This window comes from Schistocerca nitens, chromosome 3 (assembly GCF_023898315.1).
Source record: "Schistocerca nitens isolate TAMUIC-IGC-003100 chromosome 3, iqSchNite1.1, whole genome shotgun sequence".
Lineage (NCBI taxonomy): Eukaryota > Metazoa > Arthropoda > Insecta > Orthoptera > Acrididae > Schistocerca > Schistocerca nitens.
This window is the reverse complement of record NC_064616.1, coordinates 720001386-720018440: the sequence shown is the minus strand read 5'-3', so window position 1 is coordinate 720018440 and position 17055 is coordinate 720001386. Positions and strand designations below refer to the sequence as shown.

General features: G+C 46.4%; 1 non-coding gene across 1 annotated transcript; it reads right to left on the bottom strand.

The window, feature by feature from the left end:
• Positions 1-644: 644 nt before the first annotated feature.
• Trnas-cga (transfer RNA serine (anticodon CGA)) lies at positions 645-719 on the bottom strand. The gene has a single exon. It is a non-coding gene; the product is annotated as a tRNA-Ser (tRNA).
• Positions 720-17055: the final 16336 nt, after the last annotated feature.

Genomic DNA, 17055 nt, shown 5'->3' with positions numbered 1-17055 from the left:
TGGCTGACTGTAAGTAATACTTTTAGTGGTTTCAATATTTAACTATACGGTGAAATCCCTCAACACTCTTTTGCGTTACAGACAGCATAAGCAGAAAAATTACCCTATGGTTAAGTCAGGAATTTTCATCATTCTTGAAACTTCCTGGCAGATTAAAACTGTGTGCTGGACCGAGACTCGAACTCGGAACTGAAATGTATTTCTCGGATTCAGATAAGGAAGGAGCTAAGAGATTATCAGGTGACTGACTGTAAGTAATACTTTTAGTGGTTTCAATATTTAACTATACGGTGAAATCCCTCAACACTCTTTTGCGTTACAGACAGCATAAGCAGAAAAATTACCCTATGGTTAAGTCAGGAATTTTCATCATTCTTGAAACTTCCTGGCAGATTAAAACTGTGTGCTGGACCGAGACTCGAACTCGGAACTGAAATGTATTTCTCGGATTCAGATAAGGAAGGAGCTAAGAGATTATCAGGTGACTGACTGTAACTAATACTTTTAGTGGTTTCAATATTTAACTATACGGTGAAATCCCTCAACACTCTTTTGCGTTACAGACAGCATAAGCAGAAAAATTACCCTATGGTTAAAGTCAGGAATTTTCATCATTCTTGAAACTTCCTGGCAGATTAAAACTGTGTGCCGGACCGAGACTCGAACTCAGGACCATTGCCTTTCGAGGGCAAGCGCTCTACCAACTGAGCCGTCCTCACAGCTTTCCTTCTGCCAGGTCCCGAGTTCGAGTCTCGGTCGGGCACACAGTTTTAATCTGCCAGGAAGTTTCATATCAGCGCACTTTCCGCTGCAGAGTGAAAATCTCATTCTGGATTCATCATTCTTGTTTTTAATTGCAACAGTACGTTAGCTAAAAACGATAACGTGTTGCGGTTTTCGTCTAGTCGTGTAAGGAGGGTATTGTGGGAGATTTGCGGTGTATTATTTCATTCTGCTTAAAAATTGAGTGACATTCTAAGCTGTATTGCTCCTCTGCTCGTCTCTTTTTACGTGTGAAGTAGAGCTGGCCACGTCACTGCAGGCTAGCTGTACCAGCTGACCGGCCAGTGCTGTCCAAATTAAATGCGCCGGTAAAGCTGTTGTCCTGTAGTATCGCTAAGTCGATGTGCGGGTAACGCACAGCACAAAACGTACCCTTATTATCTTACTTCACAGTACTCGAGACAGCTTGTCTACAGTCCCACGTGAAACGGAAATCCAGTAAAGTTCCAGCAAACATAGAGGAATACATAGCGCAATGTTTACATCAGGTTTATTCTTATACGAGGGCAGTTCAATAAGTAATGCAACACATTTTTTTTCTCGGCCAATTTTGGTTGAAAAAACCGGAAATTTCTTGTGGAATATTTTCAAACATTCCCGCTTCGTCTCGTATAGTTTCATTGACTTCCGACAGGTGGCAGCGCTGTACGGAGCTGTTAAAATGGCGTCTGTAACGGATGTGCATTGCAAACAACGGGCAGTGATCGAGTTTCTTTTGGCGGAAAACCAGGGCATCTCAGATATTCATAGGCGCTTGCAGAATGTCTACGGTGGTCTGACAGTGGACAAAAGCACGGTGAGTCGTTTGGCAAAGCGTGTGTCATCATCGCCGCAAGGTCAAGCAAGACTGTCTGATCTCCCGCGTGCGGGCCGGCCGTGCACAGCTGTGACTCCTGCAATGGCGGAGCGTGCGAACACACTCGTTCGAGATGATCGACGGATCACCATCAAACAACTCAGTGCTCAACTTGACATCTCTGTTGGTAGTGCTGTCACAATTGTTCACCAGTTGGGATATTCAAAGGTTTGTTTCCGCTGGGTCCCTCGTTGTCTAACCGAACACCATAAAGAGCAAAGGAGAACCATCTGTGCGGAATTGCTTGCTCGTCATGTGGCTGAGGGTGACAATTTCTTGTCAAAGATTGTTACAGGCGATGAAACATGGGTTCATCACTTCGAACCTGAAACAAAACGGCAATCAATGGAGTGGCGCCACACCCACTCCCCTACCAAGAAAAAGTTTAAAGCCATACCCTCAGCCGGTAAAGTCATGGTTACAGTCTTCTGGGACGCTGAAGGGGTTATTCTGTTCGATGTCCTTCCCCATGGTCAAACGATCAACTCTGAAGTGTATTGTGCTACTCTTCAGAAATTGAAGAAACGACTTCAGCGTGTTCGTAGGCACAAAAATCTGAACGAACTTCTCCTTCTTCATGACAACGCAAGACCTCACACAAGTCTTCGCACCAGAGAGAAGCTCACAAAACTTCAGTGGACTGTTCTTCCTCATGCACCCTACAGCCCCGATCTCGCACCGTCGGATTTCCATATGTTTGGCCCAATGAAGGACGCAATCCGTGGGACGCACTACGCGGATGATGAAGAAGTTATTGATGCAGTACGACGTTGGCTCCGACATCGACCAGTGGAATGGTACCGCGCAGGCATACAGGCCCTCATTTCAAGGTGGCGTAAGGCCGTAGCATTGAATGGAGATTACGTTGAAAAATAGTGTTGTATAGCTAAAAGATTGGGGAATAACCTGGTGTATTTCAATGCTGAATAAAACAACCCCTGTTTCAGAAAAAAAATGTGTTGCATTACTTATTGAACTGCCCTCATAGTATGGAAATGAGCGTTTGGTGTCATTGGCCGGGAGGCCCCTTACGGGGCAGGTCCGGCCGCCTTGGTGCAGGTCTTATTACATTCGACGCCACACTGTGCCCCGGATGGGGAGGAAATGATGATGAAGACAACACAACACCCAGTCTCTGAGCGGAGAAAATCCCCGATCCAGCCGGGAATCCCGTAGGACGGCAATCCTTCCCGCTGATCACTCAGCTATCGAGGCGGACATTCTTATGGAGAACGTATTATATAACTCCAGGTGTAGGTCCAGTGTGTCTGGCGCGCAGATAGGTTGGTTGCAGGCGCTCACCTAGCCCCCTTCTAACCAACACACGGTCATCACTGGCACTGAGGCAGAACCAGCTTTCATCAGAAAACACGACAGGACTCCACTCTGCCCTCCATTGAGCTCTCGCTTGACACCACTGGAGACGCAAATGGTGGAGGTTTGTGCTCAGTGGAATAGGACGTCTGGCTCGGAGCTGTCCTATAAGTAACAGTTCATTGTGTCACTGTGGTGCCAACTGCTGCTCAGAGCCGGCCGGAGTGGCCGAGCGGTTCTAGGCGCTACAGTCTGGAACCGCGCGACCGCTACGGTCGCAGGTTCGAATCCTGCCTCGGGAATGGATGTGTGTGATGTCCTTAGGTTAGTTAGGTTTAAGTAGTTCTAAGTTCTAGGGGACTGATGACCTCAGAAGTTAAGTCCCCTAGTGCTCAGAGCCAAAAAAATGGTTCAAATGGTTCTGAGCACTATGGGACTCAACTGCTGAGGTCATTAGTCCCCTAGAACTTAGAACTAGTTAAACCTAACTAACCTAAGGACATCACAAACATCCATGCCCGAGGCAGGATTCGAACCTGCGACCGTAGCGGTCTTGCGGTTCCAGACTGCAGCGCCTTTTACCGCACGGCCACTTCGGCCGGCGCTCAGAGCCATTTGAACCATTTTTTTGCTGCTCAGACTGCTGCTACAGATGCAGTACTATGCGCCAGAGTCATATGCCGAACACATTGGTCTTCCCTCTCGGCAGTGCCACGTGGCTGTCAGGAGCCCGGTCTTCTTGCGACCGTTCATTTTCGTGACCACAGCTGCCAGCAGAAACAGCAGTTACAGAGGCTACGTTCCTGCCTAGTCTTTCCGCAGTACCGCACAAGGGACATCCAGCTTCTCGTAGTGCTATTACATGACCTCGTTCAAACTCAGTGAGGTGTTGATAATGGCGTCTTTGTCGTCTTGAAGGCACTCTTGACTAACATCAACTCACACTGTCCAATCTCAAAAGTAACTAACGCTCACGACCTGACTTGCATCCTCATAGCGGCGCTACTAGCGACACAGTTACGCGACTGGCACGAAATTTGAAATGACATTGTCTTTCAGATGTAAATACACGCCTACCAACTTCCGTTCATGTCGCACAACTCCTTCTTGGTATTGCTATTTTCTTCTATCAGTGTATAATCAAATACACAAAATATTTAAGTGGCGGGAATTATGTCATAATTACCTAAAATATTGTTATGAGACAGATCTGTGTGTTCATTGGTAGTATCAGGAGGATGGGAATGGAGACTTCTAAAAATGGTTCAAATGGCTCTAAGCACTGTGGGACTTAACATCTGAGGTCATCAGTCACCTAGACTTAGAACTACCTAAACCTAACTAACCTAAGGACATCAGACACATCCATGCCCGAGGCAGGATTCGAACCTGCGGCCGTAGCAGCAGCGTGGTTCCGGACTAAAGCGCCTAGAAGTGCTCGGTCACAGCGGCCGGCACAATGGAGACTTCCCAGACTTTCAGTTTCTCCCAGCGCGTTGAGTACGGTATACGACATTTCTCCGGAATATGCAAGACGACTAAATTATCGCTAAACTGCTGCAGATGATCCTGGTTATTAATCAATAAGATGTTCATTTTAATTTTTTATCGCGCCTTCGGTCCTCCGTGATTCAGTTGACACTTCTTTTCTCGTTGTAATTTCGTTTTGGTAAATTCCTAGACTCCCTCTTTTATACTTCCGACACGGAACTTTCGTTCGCTGACAGATGCAGCTATTATGGCAGGGTGCATTTACATGTTGATACAGACAGTCATCGTCTCCGAATTATTCCTCTACTGCACGCAGCACATAGTGCTGTAAAATGTGTCCATATCTTTCCACATTCAGTGTTTTCTTAAGCACACTAAAGGGACCGCAACCTAACTTCTAAAAACACCTCAAAACCGTAATACTACCTCTTCGCCCGCATCTCGTGGTCGTGCGGTAGCGTTCTCGCTTCCCACGCCCGGGTTCCCGGGTTCGATTCCCGGCGGGGTCAGGGATTTTCTCTGCCTCGTGATGGCTGGGTGTTGTGTGATGTCCTTAGGTTAGTTAGGTTTAAGTAGTTCTAAGTTCTAGGGGACTGATGACCATAGATGTTAAGTCCCATAGTGCTCAGAGCCATTTTTTGAACTACCTCTTCCGTACTTCACTGGTGGCGCTACACATGATGGTGGGTAACGTTCTCCAAACATTTTGCAAGCCCATTTCTTTACATCGGATTGCCACAGGGTGTAGTCAGAATGCGATTTATTACTCCAAATGACTAGTTTTCAGTAATCCACTGTTCCGTGGCGTCGCTCTTTAGAGCGCCTCAAGCGTCGCTTGATTATGGAAATGTGAGGCTCATGAGGAGCTGCTCGAGCTTTGAACCCCCTTCTGCTTAAGTCCCTATTGTGCTAGCTGGACCGCTAGTAGCACTTTGGAACTGCTGAGCCATTTCTTCCACTGATTTCATGCGATGTTTTACGAACATCCTCCGCAGTGCTCGGCGACCACTGCTCGTCAGTACACAAGGTCTGCCTGCTCTTGGTTTAGTTGCGGTCGTTCATTCGCGTTTACACTTTATAGTCAAGTCACTAACAGCCGACAGATGCATCTTTAGGAGGGTTCAAGTGTCTCTGATGAATTTATTACTCAGGTGACGTTCGATGACTAGTCCATGTCCGAAGTCACTGAACCCTCCTGAGCCACCCATTCTGATGTCACTGGTTCTCTACTGATAAAACAATATTCCACGCCTCTTTTTATACTGATGAGTCCGCCTGTCATGACATCTAATGGTGAATTCAGCATTACTTACGGGTGTCCGGATGCTTTTCATCAGATAGTGTAGGAAAAACTAAGGAAACCGTTGACACTCGATTGCAAGATAAAATGGAAACAGTGTTGTACTTACATTTGAATGTCAGATTGCTCCTCTTGAAGTACCTCAGTTAATTAAAGTCTTACTAGTTAGTGAATCTTACCTACATGCTATACATTAATTATTACATTAGGGTTCGAAACTATTGCGATTTACAAACAATACCAGCAAACCGTAACAATAGGATTTACATGTACAATTTTTGCGTAAAAAAATGTCGTGTGACTAGGCCCCCCGTCGGGTAGACCGTTCGCCGGGTGCAAGTCTTTCGATTTAACGCCATTTCGGTGACTTGCGCGTCGATGTGGATGAAATGATGATAATTAGGACAACCCATCACCCAGTCCATGAGCGGAGTAAATCTCCGACCCAGCCGGGAATCGAACGCAGGCCCTTAGGATGGACATTCTGTCGCACTGACCACTCAGCTACCGGAGACGGACAGTTTTTACGTGATAGCAGCACATACAGTAATTGGTTTTACCCTTACATGAGCTTATATCTTTCAGCAGAAAATGGTGACCTCTAGAGACAAATTCTCAGAAATACCTAAAATGCTGGAAAACAGTAATTGTTTGGCGTTCAGGATAATGCAAATATCTAAGACAAGTAGTCTATTGAAACCAGCCTGCGTGTTGACGCAGTGGTAAGAAACTGGACTCCGATTGGACGGTGGTTCGAATCTCCGTCCCACCATCCTGGTTTAGGACTTTCGTGATTTCACTAAATCGCTTAAGGCAAATGCTGGGATGAATCCTCTGAAAGGACACATCTGATTCTTTTCATATCTTTCTTTAATTAGAGCTTGTGCTCAGTCACTAATGATCTTGTCGTCTCTGGGTCTTCCTTTCTTGCGTCGTTCTGGTAACGCAGAATAGCACCTCTCCGTATACCACTTCCTGACGTTTGTAGAGTTGTTGCTTTTGCTGATGCTGCAACCTTTTTGATATTGGCTTTCGGGACGTGCCCATATAGCCATCACAAGAGTGAAAGATACGACAGTGTGCTTCGACAATTAGCAACATTCCTTAGGGCCCTGGTAAGAAGTTACATAGACTTGTCATTTGACGCCATGCAGGTGAATTTCGTGTCAAGTAAAGACGACACAACACCCAGTCCCTGAAAGGAGAAAATCTCCTACCCGGTCGGGAATTGAAGCCGGGCTTCTTTGGTTAACAATCTGCCACGCTGACCCCATAGATACGAGGCGGACACTTGTCCACGATAGCTTAACCTCTACTAGTTTAGCAACTGCAACCTACATCCAACTGAGCCTGATTATTGCATTGATGCCTTGGTCTCCCTCTACAGTGCGTTTGGAAAGTCACTGTGCACTGGACTACGGACGGTGAACGTAGATTACGTTGGAAGTTCGAAACAAAGTTGGCAGAACAGAAGTTAGCAAAGCAGTTTTTTCATAGATAACGGATTGTTTCTATTGTTGCAGAACATGTAACTCACATGTTTCGGTTGATAAAACTTACTGAATGTGATGTTTAATGTTTATATGTTAAATTTCTTTTTTGTGCTTTCAACTGAAAAATGTATTTTTCTTGTTGAATATATGGTTCAACAAGACGATAAATACACGGATTTAGTGGAGGAGGCATTTGCTGAATAATTCCCAGAAGCAGCTGTACCTCATCGTAATGAGAGTCGATAATCGAGAAATTTCATGAGACAGGCTCACTGTTAGATACCGAGCGAACTGGAAGACCACCTTAACTAAACGAATATATGTTGTTGGATATTTATGGCGTGAAGCAGTATTACCCAAGTTGGCACAAGAAAAATTTGGAAATTTGTGGCAAATTCCTATGGGACCAAACTGCTGAGGTCATCGGTCCATAGGCTTACACACTACTAAACCTAACTTAAACTAACTTACGCTAAGGACAACATACACACCCCTGCCCGAGGGAGGACTCGAACCTCCGTCGGGGGGAGCCGCGAGAACCGTGGCAAGGCACCTGAGACAGCGTGACCCCCCCCCCCCCCCCCCGCACCCTGCGCACAAGAAAAACATTTCTAGTTTGTAACAATGAATAAAGCGGTTACGCAAAGGTTGGAATTGTTTCAGTATAATGCGACAGCAGTGCAAGAATTGGGAGATGCGGATCATTAAAAACGAATCCGATACTACAAATGATTTACATCTTTTATTGATGTCACGTTCTATAGAGACGAGGCCAGGTTCCACATCGCTGGTTATGTTAATACCCAAAACATACGATTATTGCAACAGAGAATCCTAGTGCTGTGCTTGAAGCACCGTTGTATGGTCAGGAAACCGGAGTGTTCGGAGCAATATATATCCAGACGGCATATTATTGGACCTTTATTTTTTTTTAAGAAACCAAGAGCAATGAACGTTACTGCTTAATGATCCACGACTTCATTGGCCAACTAAAGGAAGACGTCATCAACTACTCATGATTTCAATAAGATGGCGCTACTGTGCGCACAACAAACAGCACTATGCATCTTCTCGGAAACGTGTCATCTCAAACAACCTATAGCACCCTCGTTCACCTGCCCTTACACCACCAGACGTTTTCCTTGGGGAGCAGCAAAATCTGTCGTGTATTGCAATCGTTCAAGCACGCTTTGTGACTCAAAAACTGAAATAGCTACGTACGTGAGAAGCGTATCACAATCAGATCTGCAGAAACTGTTTACCAATGAAATTAAACGGGTTTAGATTTTTATAGCCGCTCGTGGACGTCATTTCCAACATACTTTGTAATTTTAAGGAAGGAAGTAAGGAAAAAAGGAAGATTGGGTTTAACGTCCCGTCGACATCGAGATCATTAGAGATGGAGTACAAGCTCGGATTGTGCCAAAGATGGGGTAGGAAATCGGCCGTGCTCTAACACTCGCCAGTCGATACACAGCAGAGTAAAGACACTTTGACTGTCAAAATTTTATCAGTAAAGTGTCGAAGTATTCGTAATAATATACACTCCTGGAAATTGAAATAAGAACACCGTGAATTCATTGTCCCAGGAAGGGGAAACTTTATTGACACATTCCTGGGGTCAGATACATCACATGATCACACTGACAGAACCACAGGCACATAGACACAGGCAACAGAGCATGCACAATGTCGGCACTAGTACAGTGTATATCCACCTTTCGCAGCAATGCAGGCTGCTATTCTCCCATGGAGACGATCTTAGAGATGCTGGATGTAGTCCTGTGGAACGGCTTGCCATGCCATTTCCACCTGGCGCCTCAGTTGGACCAGCGTTCGTGCTGGACGTGCAGACCGCGTGAGACGACGCTTCATCCAGTCCCAAACATGCTCAATGGGGGACAGATCCGGAGATCTTGCTGGCCAGGGTAGTTGACTTACACCTTCTAGAGCACGTTGGGTGGCATGGGATACATGCGGACGTGCATTGTCCTGTTGGAACAGCAAGTTCCCTTGCCGGTCTAGGAATGGTAGAACGATGGGTTCGATGACGGTTTGGATGTACCGTGCACTATTCAGTGTCCCCTCGACGATCACCAGTGGTGTACGGCCAGTGTAGGAGATCGCTCCCCACACCATGATGCCGGGTGTTGGCCCTGTGTGCCTCGGTCGTATGCAGTCCTGATTGTGGCGCTCACCTGCACGGCGCCAAACACGCATACGACCATCATTGGCACCAAGGCAGAAGCGACTCTCATCGCTGAAGACCACACGTCTCCATTCGTCCCTCCATTCACGCCTGTCGCGACACCACTGGAGGCGGGCTGCACGATGTTGGGGCGTGAGCGGAAGACGGCCTAACGGTGTGCGGGACCGTAGCCCAGCTTCATGGAGACGGTTGCGAATGGTCCTCGCCGATACCCCAGGAGCAACAGTGTCCCTAATTTGCTGGGAAGTGGCGGTGCGGTCCCCTACGGCACTGCGTAGGATCCTACGGTCTTGGCGTGCATCCGTGCGTCGCTGCGGTCTGGTCCCAGGTCGACGGGCACGTGCACCTTCCGCCGACCACTGGCGACAACATCGATGTACTGTGGAGACCTCACGCCCCACGTGTTGAGCAATTCGGCGGTACGTCCACCCGGCCTCCCGCATGCCCACTATACGCCCTCGCTCAAAGTCCGTCAACTGCACATACGGTTCACGTCCACGCTGTCGCGGCATGCTACCAGTGTTAAAGACTGCGATGGAGCTCCGTATGCCACGGCAAACTGGCTGACACTGACGGCGGCGGTGCACAAATGCTGCGCAGCTAGCGCCATTCGACGGCCAACACCGCGGGTCCTGGTGTGTCCGCTGTGCCGTGCGTGTGATCACTGCTTGTACAGCCCTCTCGCAGTGTCCGGAGCAAGTATGGTGGGTCTGACACACCGGTGTCAATGTGTTCTTTTTTCCATTTCCAGGAGTGTAGTTCCCGAATTTATTGCCCTCCACGAAAGTTATCGTACTCAAATTATTCTTGGGATCGAGAGCTGGCTGGGTTACCATTGCAATAGTACATGGTCCTAAAGTAGACAAAATACCAGGGCTGGAATCGTTTAACAGTCGGGACATTTCAGATTTGTGAGGTTGAAAGGGTACAGTACCGCCCGACATTGAAAATAGGTACAACATACTTCATTATTCTTGTCAGAACAACACATTTTTTTTGTAAAATAACTCAGTTTCAATTAATACAGCGAAGCCGGATACCAGTGTGGGAAAGAATGACAATTTATTTATTTAATTGATCACATGTGCACTCCCTCAAAATAAATCCCTACATCCAGTTTGGTGAGATCTGTGAAATGAATGAATGTATGGTCGTCTGCTAACTGCAGATAGTGAATGTGAATATATGATCATCTTTGAGACGATCCTTTGGCCACCTTTGGTGGGACCAAAGAGATGAAATTTACCTGAGCTTTGAGCGCCTGAAATGTGGCTGACCAATACGGTAGCAAGGTGCTCCCCCACTTCGGCAGAGGTGCGAGAGGACCTGAAGAACGGCCATGTTTCGGCACTCTGCCGCTGGATCTTGTGCTGTTAAGACCTGTCTTAGGTGTGCTCCGTAAAGACAAAAGAGTGGAGACATGGTATGCATGTGGAATATTTAAGAGTAGTTTGAAATAATAATTTCTCTATTTCAGGAACTTTTGTGGGGAGAATTAAATGTCAGGCAGGTAATATTAATGGGATCGTAGTAATCTTCGGAAGTGACCAACGGTCACAATGAAACCACGTTTAGCAATAAGTTGAAATACTTCCGTGTGCTTAAGTTAAGCTGAATTACTAGCGTGTGTACTATAAGTTGAAATATTTAAGAAATAGCGTGTGCAGGACTTGAAATTAGAGGCGAGTACTTCCACGTGGTGAGTACTGTGTGAGTCTCAATCTGTGTATGAGACAAAGGATAAAGAGAAGTACTCGTCCATGGTATCAGTTGAGGACTCGTGTGTGTGATGAATATGTTCTTAATATTACTTTGTGAGATATGTTTCCGTGTGACGCTTGATTCAAACTATAATACTCTGAGAGAGAAACAAGGTGAGTCAGCCGTCTATCCAGTAACGCCACTTGGCTTGCATTGCACAGGAAGACGTGCATATATCTCCAGAGTTCATAGTAGGAAAGTAGAATTACGAAGTGGGGTAGTGTCGTGTGAAACTGGGATAAATATTAATTGAAGTGGGAAAGCTGAAAGTGATAATGTTGTGACTATTCCCTGTGTTGTATTTCATGTTGTAGTGTGGTGTATGTCACGTAATTTAAGTATGTGTGGCTTGCATGGGAGAGTAGCAAGGTAGTTTCAGAGGTAGTGGGTTATGCGTGTTCCTTTTGTACCGCTCGGTCTGGAGGAAAGTTTCGTGATGATGGTTGTGAGAGTCGAAGTGTGAGATATAGCAAAAGATCCACCATCCTATCCAGAAAGTGCACGGTAGCGTTAAATAATTACGAGACCATAAGATAGAGAATCACCAATGTAAAGCCATGCCCACTGGGCGGTATTTCTCATGTGTTATTGTTGTAGGTTATAGAATTTGTGTATTTAGGTTATAGAATTTATCGGAATAAATAAGATAGTGAAAAGAAAAAGATTGGTGGCCTTATCCCTCGAATTGTATGTTGTAATGATATCCAGAATTTATAATTTGTGCGCCACTCATATTCAGTGCGATGGCCACGTGTTGATAAAAGCCGTTAAATAAAAAAAAGAAAATGTGGTATTGCCAGTGCGTAGTGAACAGTCAGAGTTCTGTAAATTACTGATAGTCAGATGCGTGTTTCCGTTTCGTATTATTCATACAGGAGGATAATTTGTAACTTAATTGTGAGTACGAGAGTTCATGTTACTCGATAAATAAGAATGAATCCACTCGCTTGGCAGACCACTCATCTTGCAGGCCTGACTGCTTGATGCCACAGAATGAGCAAGGCATGTGGGTGCCTCTCAAGGTTTACAACATAGACATGGGTAGATCGTATTACATGTCCACCATGCCGTTGGTTATCAGGACCACGATATTTAGCGAGTCGTGGAACGTATATCAGAAAGGCAGATTACAGGCCATAGGAGGCGGAGTGTTCATTGCAGTTCAAAAAAGTTTGTCGCTATTGAGGTCGAAGTAGAGCGTGACAGTGAAGTTACCTCGACACGTACAACAGGTGCAGGTGAAACAAAGTTAATTGTTGGGTGTTTTTACTGGTCACCCGATTCCGCTGTGACATTTCTACAGTCATTCAAAGGAAGTCTACGGTCAGTAACGCGCCAACACCCAGGTCATGTAATACTAGTTGGAGGTGACTTTAACCTACCGAGTACAGACTGGAATGTCAGTGGATTCATTGCGGCGGGTACAGATAGACTGTCACGTTAAATACTTTTGAACACGTTTCCTGGCAACTGTCTTGAGCAGCTAGCTCGGCAGCCCACACACAATAGAAATATCTTACGCCTTTTAGCTACAAATAGGCCGGACCTTATCGAGAATGTCAGTATAGAAACGGGGATTCGCGATCATGATACTACTATAGCAACTATGGTTACAGAAGTTAATAAATCAGTCAACAAGGATAGGAGAGTGTTTCTGCTAGATAGAGCAGGTAAGCAATTGTTAGCATTTCACTTATACAGTGAATTAATATAGCTTAGTTCGCCGGCCGGTATGGCCGTGCGGTTATAGGCGCTTCAGTCTGGAACCGCGTGACTGCTACGGTCGCAGGTTCGAATCCTGCCTCGGGCATGGATGTGTGTGATGTCCTTAGGTTAGTTAGGTTTAAGTAGTTCTAAGTTCGAGGGGACTGATGACCTCAGATGTTAAGTCCCATAGTGCTCAGAGCCATTTGAACAATTTTTTTCGTTTAGTTCCAGTAAGATGGGCATAAAGAAATTATGGGAAAAGTTTACGCAGACTGTAAACGGAAAATGGGAAAGAACCATCATGGTTTAGAGCGAAATTCGGAAGATGGTGATGATGCTGCGCTCTCGGTTCAAAAGAGAACGCATAAATGACGAAAAGAAAAGGGTAGTAGAGATTAGTGCATCTGTGGAAAGATCTATGCTTGAAGCGCACAACAGCTACCACCGTCACACCTTAGCAAAAGATCTGGTAGAAAACCCGAGAAAATTATAGTCCTGTGTAAAATCGTTCAAATGGCTCTGAGCACTATGGGACTTAACATCTGAGGTCATCAGTCCCCTGTAACTTAGAACTACTTAAACATAACTAACCTAAGGACATCACACACGGCCGGCCGAAGTAGCCGCGCGGTTAAAGGCGCTGCAGTCTAGAACCGCAAGACCGCTACGGTCGCAGGTTCGAATCCTGCCTCGGGCATGGATGTTTGTGATGTCCTTAGGTTAGTTAGGTTTAACTAGTTCTAAGTTCTAGGGGACTAATAACCTCAGCAGTTGAGTCCCATAGTGCTCAGAGCCATTTGAACCATTTTTTTGAACATCACACACGTCCATGCCCGAGGCAGGATTCGAACCTATGACCATAGCGGTCGCGCGGTTCCAGACTGAAGCGCCTAGAACCGCTCGGCCAACCCGGCCGGCATGTAAAATCGTTAAGCGGGTATACGGCTTCCATTCAGTTCATTATCGACCAGTTTGGTGTGGCAATTGAAGATAGTAAAACGAAAGCTGAATTTTTAAATTTCACGTTCAAGAAATCGTTCACACAGGAGAATCGTACAAACATACCGTCATTTGACCATTGGACAGACTCCCGTATGGACGACATAGTAATAAGCATACCTGGCGTAGAGAAACAGCTGAAAGATTTGATAGCAAATAAATTACCAACTCCGGCCAATTTGGTTTTACAAGGAGTACTCTACGGCATTAGCCCCATAGCTAGCCTTGAATCTCTCGCTCAGCGCAAAGCCCCAAGCGACTGGAAAAAACCGCAGGTGGCTCCAGTATATAAGAAGGCTAGAAGAACGGATCCGCAAAAAACAGACAAATATTCCTAAATTCGGATTGCTGCAGAACACTTGAATCCATTCTCAGTTAGAAAATAATAAATTTTCTTGATACTGAGAAGCTTATGTCCACGAATCAGCATGGTTTCAAAAAGAATCGCACGTGCGAAACTCAGCTTGCCCTTTGCTCACATGATATACTGCGAACTATGGATGAAGGGCAACAGCCAGATGCAATATTTCTATATTTCCGGAAGGCGTTTGACACGGTGCACCATTGTAGGCTGCTAAGGGAGGCACGAGCGGATGGAATAAGTTCACAAATATGTGAGTAACTCGAAGACTTCTTAAGTAATAAACCCATTATGTTGTCCTCGACGGCGAGTGTTCATCAGAGACAAGGGTATCGTCAGGACCGCACCAAGGAAAGTGTAAAAGGACCGCTGTAGTTCTATATACACACACCAAAAAAAGTTTTCCATCGGCGCGGTTCCAAGAGTTCCGGAACCTGTACAGAAAATAGGAATAGAGAGCAACACACACAGCATTTCCGCCCTTTTATTGCTCATAAAAACCACAAATTGCATGCTGTACCACCATACAGCGACACCTTCAGAGGTGGTGGTCCAGACTGCTGTCCACCCAGGTACCTCTAACACCCAGTAGCACGTCCTCTTGCACTGATGCATGCCTCTATTCGTCGTGGTATGCTATCCAAAAGTTCAGCAAGGACCATATTGTCCCACCCCTCAACGGCGATTCGGCGTAGATCCCTCAGAGTGGTTGGTGGGTCACGTCGTCCATAAACAGCCCTTTTCAATCTATCCCAGGCATGTTCGATAGGGTTCATGTCTGGAGAACATGCTGGCCACCTTAGTCGATCGATGTCGTTATCCTGAAGGAAGTCATTCACAAGATGTGCAATATGGGGCCGCGAATTGTCGTCCATGAAGACGACTGCCGGCCAATATGCTGCCGATATGGTCACACTATCGGTCGGAGGATGGCATTCCTGTATCGTACAGCAGTTACGGCGCCTTCCATGCCCACCAGCGGCGTACGCCGTCCCTACATAATGCCATCCCAAAACAGCAGGGGACCTCCACCTTGCAGCACTCGCTGGACAAGGCGTTCAGCCTGACCGGGTTTTCCCAACACGTCTCCGACGATTGTCTTGTTGAAGGCATATGAGACACCCGTCGGTAAAGATAACGTGATGCCAATCCTGTGTGGTCCATTGGGAATGCCGGCCGGGGTGGCCGAGCGGTTCTAGGCGCTGCGGTCTGGAACCGCGAGACCGCTACGGTCGCAGGTTCGAATCCTGCCTAGGGTATGGATGTGTGTGATGTCCTTAGGTTAGTTAGGTTTAAGTAGTTCTAAGTTCTAGGGGACTGATGACCTCAGAAGTTAAGTCCCATAGTGCTCAGAGCCATTTGAACCATTGGGAATGTTGTTGGGCCCATCTGTACCACGCTGCATGGTGTCGTAGTTGCAAACATGGACCTCGCCATGGACGTCGGGAGTGAAGTTGCGCATCCTGTGGCTGCACGAAAAGCATTATTCAACATGGTGGCGTTGCTGTCAGGGTTCCTCCGAGCCATAATCCGTAGGTAGTCATCCACACAGTAGTAGCCATTGGGCGGCCTGAGCGAGGCAGGTCATCGACAATTCCTGTCTCTCTGTATCTCCTTCATGTCCGAACAACATCGCTTTGATTCACTCCGAGATGCTTGGACACTTCCCTTGTTGAGAGCCCTTCCTGGCACAAAGTTACAATGCGGACGCGATCGAACCGTGGTATTGACCGTCTAGGCGTGGTTGAACTACAGACAACACGAGCCGTGTACCTCCTTCCTGGTGGAATGACCGGAATTGATCGGCTGTCGGACCACCTCCGTCTAATAGGTGCTGCTCATGCATGGTTGTTTACATCTTTGGTCGTGTTAGTTGCATCTCTGAAAAGTCAAAGGGACTGAGTCTGTGATACAATATTCACAGTCAACGTCTGTCTTCAGGAGTTCTGGGAACCGGGGTGATGCAAAACTCTTTTCATGTGTGTTTAAATAAATGATTTGGCGAACAGGATGGCCAAAATGTGGCAGTTGTTTGCTGGTGATTATGTGGTATACGGTAATGTGTCGAAGTTGAGTGACTGTAGGAAGATACAAGACGACTTAGACAAAATCTCTAGTTGGTGTGATGAATGGCAGATAGCACTAAATGCAGAAAAATGTAAGTTAATGAGGATGAGAAGGAAAAACAAACCTGTAATGTTAGGATACAGTATTACTAGTGTCCTGTTTGACACAGACAAGTCGTTTATATATCTGGGCGTAACGTTGCAAAGCGATATGAAATGGAACGAGCACATGAGAATTGTGGTAGGGAAAATTTTAGGAAAGAGTGGTTCACATGTAAAGGAGACCACATATAGGACACTGGTGCAACCGAATCTTGAGTACTGCTCGAGCATTTGGGATCTGTACCAGGTCAGATTGCTGAGAGATATCGAAGCAATTAAGAGGCCGGCTGCTAGATTTGTTACCGGTAGGCCGGCCAGACTGGCCGAGCGCTTCTAGGCGCTACAGTCTGGAACCGCGCGACCGCTACGGTCGCAGGTTCGAATCCTGTCTTGGGGATGGATGTGGGTGTTGTCCTTAGGTTAGTTAGGTTTAAGTAGTTCTAAGTTCTAGAGGACTGATGACCTCAGAAGTTAAGTAGCCGGCCGAAGTGGCCGTGCGGTTAAGGCGCTGCAGTCTGGAACCGCAAGATCGCTACGGTCGCAGGTTCGAATCCTGCCTCGGGCATGGATGTTTGTGATGTCCTTAGGTTAGTTAGGTTTAACTAGTTCTAAG